The sequence below is a fragment of the Talpa occidentalis genome, unplaced genomic scaffold (genome assembly GCF_014898055.3).
Source record: "Talpa occidentalis isolate TD23 unplaced genomic scaffold, MPIMG_talOcc4v2.1 talOcc4.7, whole genome shotgun sequence".
NCBI lineage: Eukaryota > Metazoa > Chordata > Mammalia > Eulipotyphla > Talpidae > Talpa > Talpa occidentalis.
Window position 1 is genome coordinate 103,370,232 of NW_023605083.1, and position 6,948 is coordinate 103,377,179.

Genomic DNA, 6,948 nt, shown 5'->3' on the forward strand with positions numbered 1-6,948 from the left:
AAGTTTCAGGGTACAGCCTTTGACATCAAGATCTGTACCTGCTACGTTACGTTTGCCACCAAAAGTCTAACTTTCTTCACCAGAACAGTTGACTCCTTTACCCCACTGGCTCACCATCTGATCCCCTTCCCCTGCTGGTATGCTCTATTTTGTTCTTGTAGCCCAAGAGTTTGTTTTTGTTTTGCTTTGTTCATTCATTTGTTCCGTTTCTATGCGTGAAGTCACACAGCGTTGGTGTTTGTCTTCCCCCACCTGACAGAGTCACTAAGCAAAGTCCCCTGTGGGTCCCACAATGTTGCTGCAAATGGCCAGACCTGACAATTGGCGCCTTTCAGAAGGAGGACTATGCTCCACTTGACACCCACCCAGTGCTGGACACCAGTGCGTCATGTGGATGAAACTAGGAATTTGACTTTGTTCAAACGGCAGTGAGACACAAAGGCAGCTTCTCTTCCCAACAGCTTCCCTCACTGTGACATTTGCCTCGACACACTGGCATTCCTACCAGGAACCTCTGAGGCCAAATGAGAAACAGGGAGGTCCCTCTGGGGTGCCTGAATGAATGTGAATTCCACTGTGATGTGATGAGGGGCTCACTGCCCTCCCTCTCCCCTCAGCATTCCAGAGCCGTCCTGGCCACATGAGCTCTTCTGCTTCCATTTTGTCTACATGCTCTAGAGAGCTCAGGGATAAGTTACTGGCACAGCCTTGGAGAGCTTATTTGAGCTTATTTTTTTCCTAAGGTGTGCTTAACTTTGGAGAAGCAATCATCTCCAAGTTAAGAGAAAAAGTTTAAACTATGAAAACCATCTCTACGCATTTTCCTTTCTCCATCTGGCCCTCATTAAGCCTTTCAGACATGAGCTGCAATTTCTTGTTACTGGATTTGATCTAATACAACGTGATATTCTCAGACTCTCCTTCTGGAGCTTTCAGAGCTTACTTTGCTCCAAGTCTTCAGTGACTGGTCAAGACTTTCACCCACCCATTCTGCTGCGTGCCTGCCCCGCACCCACCACAAGGAACCTATGTTCCTTAGAGAGCCTGAAATACAGTGGAGGGGAGAGAGAGAGAGATAGACAGACAGACAGACAGACAGACAGAGAGGTGTCTACTCCAGGGCTACCCTGTCTCAGGCAAAAGGCCCCCAAATGTCATAACAAAGGGCTGGGTTTAAAGGTGGAGGATCACCCTGTAAATATAATTCTCTTTTGTAGGTGGAAGGAACTGGAAGTGTGAGCTGGCATCTTTGAGTGTAAGTTGGGGACTGAAGGGAGAAGTTGCCATGGCAACTGGGAAGCTAGAGATGCCCACAGAGCCCATCTGCCCACCGCGGCCATCTCCTTGGAGACTGCAATGTTGATGCAAGTCACTACTCTCTTTTGGGGAGTTAAGAGTTTTACTTTTTTGAGTGAGCTATTTTTGGTGTTGAAAATAACCTCTGCCAAGGCAAAGACTGAGCCTGTTCACAACCTGAGGTCCTGTTGCATCACGGATATATCGGGTGGAATTTGACTCTGCAGTCTGGTGCCCTGGCAATGCTCACACCCCTTCCCCTGGCTCACAAGGTGAAGACTCGGGGAAGGCTCCAGGTCTCCAACCTTACCTTAAAAAAAAAAAAAAAAAAAAAAAAAACAGACCTCCTGATGCACTGACTCTTTTTGCTTAAGCAAAAGCCGGGAATAATTTTTTGTAAAATCGACTTTAAAGAAAGAGATACATTACATCCAACTCCCTACACATGAGCAAGTCTGAAGAGAGTTTAGAAAGCTGCGTGCACAGCAAAGAGAAACACTTCTATCCGCCCTCCATTCCACCCCACCCCCAGAATATTCCTTCTACCTCTTTTTTCTGCCCCTAGCCCAGGCAACCATTTATCTGCCTTATGTCCCTAAAAGCCAGTTTACCCATCCTAGGACTTTATGTAAGAAATCAGAGTAGGGAGCATTTAGTGTCTGGCTGCTATCACTCAACACAGTGACTTTGAGGTTCACCCACCTGTCAGTAGATCATCCTTGGATGCTGAGCACTGCCCATTGTGTGGGATTGATCTCATTTTGGTTACCCACTCACCCAAAATGGGCATTTGGGGGGCTCAGTTTTAAGCTCTTTTGAATAAAGCTGCTCTTGACATTCATTTACACGGTGGTGTGGACTTCTCTCATGGATAGGTAGCCACTGATGGAGCAGCTAGGTTCTAGAGTCACTGTACCATGAACTTTTAAAAAAACTGCTGGTTTTCTAGAAGGGGTGCATGTTCCAGCTGGCCCACATTTCTGCCAGGATCAGGAATGGACTCATGTTTTCCTTTTTTCCTTCCCTGGGCATGACGCCAAGTCTTACCGTGATTTGACTGTTTCGCTGGTGACATTGAGCATCTCATCAGGGACTTGTTGACCATGAGAACTCTGCTTTTGAGAAATGTATGTTCAATGTTTTTGTCTATTTATTTTTAAATAGCTTATTTGTTTCCCCCAGATATCACAGATGGCTATCTTTCATATTTTATATGAAGTCTGTCTTTATCTGCAAGAGTTTCTGTTTATTAGACTGTCACTACACCATATTGGAAGCAGAATTCCAGGTAAATTTTGGAAACAGAACCCCTAACCCCTGGCCCATGTGTAGGGTGATTTAATCAATAACTGCATTTCTACGACACATCCTTTCATTATAGGAAAGCAGTAAAATAATTTAATTTTCTAAGAAGAAAAGTATCAAACAGAACATATTTTTCTTTCTGACCGTTAGTTACACTATCAAGGTAAAATTTTTTCTAGCAAAGTATCAAAACATGAGTTTCTCCATGTTCTTTCATTATATTTTAAGTTTTGTTTATATGTTAATGACTAATCATTTAAAACTTGTTTGAATGTAAATCACTGATAAAAGAAATGATGTGTAGAAACATTCAGACTGATAAAAATAGATTCCTTCTCTTGGGATATGCTTTAATATGTACATAAACATTATTTTATTGGGCAAATTATTTCATTTGTTTAGAGATTATTTTAAGTACTTAAGCAACGTGGTTCACAAAAGGCCAAACATTATTTCCATAACCCTGATTACTTTCATTTGTGTAATAAACACTTTCTCTGTCTACAATATCAATTCCAACTATGGGAAATATAAAGTATTATCAAGTTCGGATTAGATACTGATAAAACTTCTTCTCTTCGCTCCCTGATCCACCCAGCACCTCCCGGCATCCAGCTACCTCTCACCCTAGAGCCTGTGTCCACTGCTGAGGAGACCCTCCCATAGCTCACATTCCTCTCTTTCCTCCAGTGTCTCAAACACTCACCTTCATGGACACTCCACTGTATCTCTTAGCTCTGCTGTCTCATCAGCAGTGAAGCAAATTATAATCGTTTCTCCTCAAAGAACCATCTCTGAATTTAGTGCTGCTGTCTTTGGCGTGGTCACTTCGTCCACTACACTCTTATTTCAAGAAAATTGTCAGTGCTCCATCCAAACATCTTTTGAAATTTCTTAACAAAAAGAACCCTTCTTTGAGTGACCTCTGTGGTGCCAAAGGTGCTCTGACTTTTAGAAATAGATCCACCACTTTATGGAGTGAACTGTGGGGGCAGGCGTCTGCAGCAGTTGGGAGTCAGGGGTTTGGATCAGGGGTTCCTCTGACAGCATGTGGGGAGCCCACGAGTTCCTCAGCCCCACCGGCCAATGACACCAGGGGTGATGATAAAGTGACAAGCCCTTCCTCCAGACCCTTCTCAGGCAGTCATTTTATAGTCACTTCCATCTCAGAGTTGAATAAACCCTGGCTCAGAGATTTTAAAGGGTCAACCTATCGATGACAGTTACAGATCCAAGTCATAGTCACCATCAGCTAGGTCTTGTGTTCAGGGATTTAAATGCATGTTCTTATTGTATCTTCCTAGCAACCTATTGAATATAAAATTGTTCTTGTTCTTATTGCAGTTCTATCAATGAGAATGCTGATCATTGTGGGGGTTAAGTAATTTGCCCAAAGCCACACAGTTAATGGGCTTCAAACCAAGGTGGACACTGTCCCTTGGGGTGTGATTCCCATTGCCAAATTCTCCTTCCAAAGCCTTTTGAGTTGGGCAACATCCTGCCCTGGAGCAGAACACTCTGCACTGTCTGTTTCCCGGCCAGGCCCCTCCCTCATTCCCTAGAAGTTGGGCAGTTCTCGTCTGGTGGAGGCCTATCCCACAACTATGAAAGAACCACTTCAAATCAGTCCTGCTGAAGATGTTTGAGGAGATTTGAGAAGTCACAGCTTGAGCATTCAGTTTTGAAATATTTTTAAATGTTTTCCAAGAAATATGACTAAATTCATCAAGGATTTGAATACCTCAGTGTTTGTTCTCATTGCAAAAGTTGTGTTCACATAGCTTGGTGTTTGCAAAATGAACGTGTCTCGTACTATATCTGACATTGTGGAGACCTCAACATGCAAAGCTGTGTCAAAGAACATTCTGTGGTTTGCAAATGCCAAAGACAAGACAGAAGTCTTGACTTTAAGTTCTATACACCTCTCTAAATATAAGACCTTTTGTTTTCTGCATTCTCACTTAGGTGTATAGCCCCGATTGGCTCCCTGAAGTAGCTAATTGTAGGGTTTGTGTTTTTATAGTACAGCTTTGGTGAACAGAGTGAAGAAAATTCTCAAGAGCAACTATCAAAAATATATACTGGTATAATGTCCTCCAGATCATAAAAGTGATGTTAAATACTCAATGGAGTAAGAAGTACTCTGCATGGACTCATTGTTCTTTGGAGACTTTAAAGTCAGCTTTCCAGGACTGGCCCAAGTCAGCAGATGGAGAAGAGATATTATACAAGCAGCTCTGGATGGGGACAGAGAGTGGTCATGATGCCCAGAGACTTGCAAGGGGAACTAGAGCATCCAAGAGGTCAGGGGCATGTGGCTGCTGGCTCACCAACCTGATACATGTACATGTCAGTGGATTTTCTGGAAGGAATGGTATCTCATGCACTATTAAAAAACTCTACCATAAGTGAGTACTCCAGGGGGGAGTATAGAAGCATCTTGGTAAGTGCCTATAAAGCTAGTTTTCTTGCTCTAGAACCCTTTCTCAGGGTGTTCCATGGTGTTTGGAGGGCTCTAGTTGAAGGATATCTTGTGTCAGACATCTTTAGAAGATATTCCAGGAGGTCTTTAATGGCCTCCTGGGTTTGGGGTCATGAAGCTGAGAGCCCCAGTTCCAAGGGATCTTCTTTTGGTGTCAGAGGTTGGCCTACAGCACCTATACAGGTATGTCACCTTGGATGATATTCAACCATTCAATAGCGAGGAAGGAGCCACAGAGCAGGACCCCTATAAATTTGGGACATCTTGAAATGAATGAATGTTTTGTAATATCCAAGCAGAACATGTGATATCCCTAAGAACTACATCTTGCAAAGGCCCTAAGGGTCTCAGGCAATTCCGTGCTTGAAAATAGTGAACCCACCAGTAAATCATTGCCTGCGAGTATCTACATCTTCAAGGGACCAGGGAAGCCATATTATCTGCTGTCACTCCCCAAATGATGTATTTACCTTGTAAGTCTGGTAAGAATTCTGACTCCACGCTGTGTAATTCTGATCAAATCATGAAGTCATATATTTTCTTCCCAACTATATCACAATCCAAGAGATAGGTACTAAACCAGCCATCTTCTAATTATTGAAGTTAAGATGTAAAATAATCATTAGATGTTAAACACAAAATTGAATTATGATTATTCATCAGCTCACACTCATACATAGTTTAAAAGTGTCTACAGATAACCTAATGATAAGTGAAGGAGAGAATGTAAAAGCAGACAGAAGAAGGCTTTCCCTCAGAAGCCCATCCTGATGGCAAGGTCAAATTCACCAGGATCTCTTTCTCTGAGAAACAATATCTCTCTCTTAAAAGCTGACATCTTGGGGCCTCCCTGGTGGTGCAAGGGGTTAAGCACCGCACTATGAAGCAATCTGCAGCTTCTGCAGCCTGGGTTCGATCCCTGGCCAGCCAGAGAGCAACCCACATGGCGAAGCAGACTTCTCCTGTCTTGCCTGCTACTCCCCTCAGCAGTATATTTCAGTCAGTCTGCCTGTTCTGTTCCCCACTCTGTCTCTGGTGAATCCTCTTACCCTCCACACCTCTGGCCTGTACCCCAGCTCTTGTATGCATAAATAAATAAATCTTTTTAAAAAAAAAAGTTGACATCTTGGTATTTTTTGTTGTCTGTTGAGCTATTGCCTAGTAGCCAATCTTATTACTTCTGAAAAGTTTGGGACAAATATGTACCATGGATTAATAACTGGAAAACCCCACACTAACTCCCAGCCCTATTTTCTTTAGGCTTGTCAAGAGCAGACAATGTGTCCAAACATACTGTACTAGAGGTTTACTGAAAGTGACCTCAGGGTGTCCTTAGTGCTCACAGAGCAATGATACTGGGATGACACTACAAACAGATACTAATCAGATTTTGCTTTCACTGCTGAGTATTCACAGGCCCCTGGTTAGTCTGAGTAAGAAGTTATTTATGGAGGCTTCAGGATGCTTTCACCTCCGCCGCATGCAGCAGACACACAGGGGAGCACACACATGCACATCCCCAAGCAGCGGGCAGGCAGGTGCTGAGAAATGTTGTTTTGTGGGGTTAAAATGTGTGTGTCCTCTGAAGAAATGCAACACATGGAGTCCAACTCCAAAATAGATTTCATAAAATGAAGGAAGGGAACCTGGCATCGTGCCCGTCATCAGAAAACAAGCCTGACTCAGAGGTCAGAATTTGCCAGTCAGTGTAGGCATTTACAAGAACATTTGTCATGAATATGAATTCTGATTCACTAATAGGTGACAGCTCATATTATTTTATTTTACTTTGCAAATGATCTTACACCTCGTTATCTCTTGTTTGATATATATATATACATATATATATATATATTTTTTTTTTG

At 42.9% G+C, this 6,948-nt stretch overlaps 1 long non-coding RNA gene across 1 annotated transcript; it reads left to right on the forward strand.

Annotated features, from left to right (window-relative positions):
- Positions 1-1,218: 1,218 nt before the first annotated feature.
- Positions 1,219-6,151, forward strand: LOC129144834 (uncharacterized). Its single transcript, XR_008549548.1, has 3 exons — positions 1,219-1,255; positions 2,479-2,584; positions 3,946-6,151. It is a non-coding gene; the product is annotated as an uncharacterized LOC129144834 (long non-coding RNA).
- The last annotated feature ends 797 nt before the right edge of the window (positions 6,152-6,948 follow it).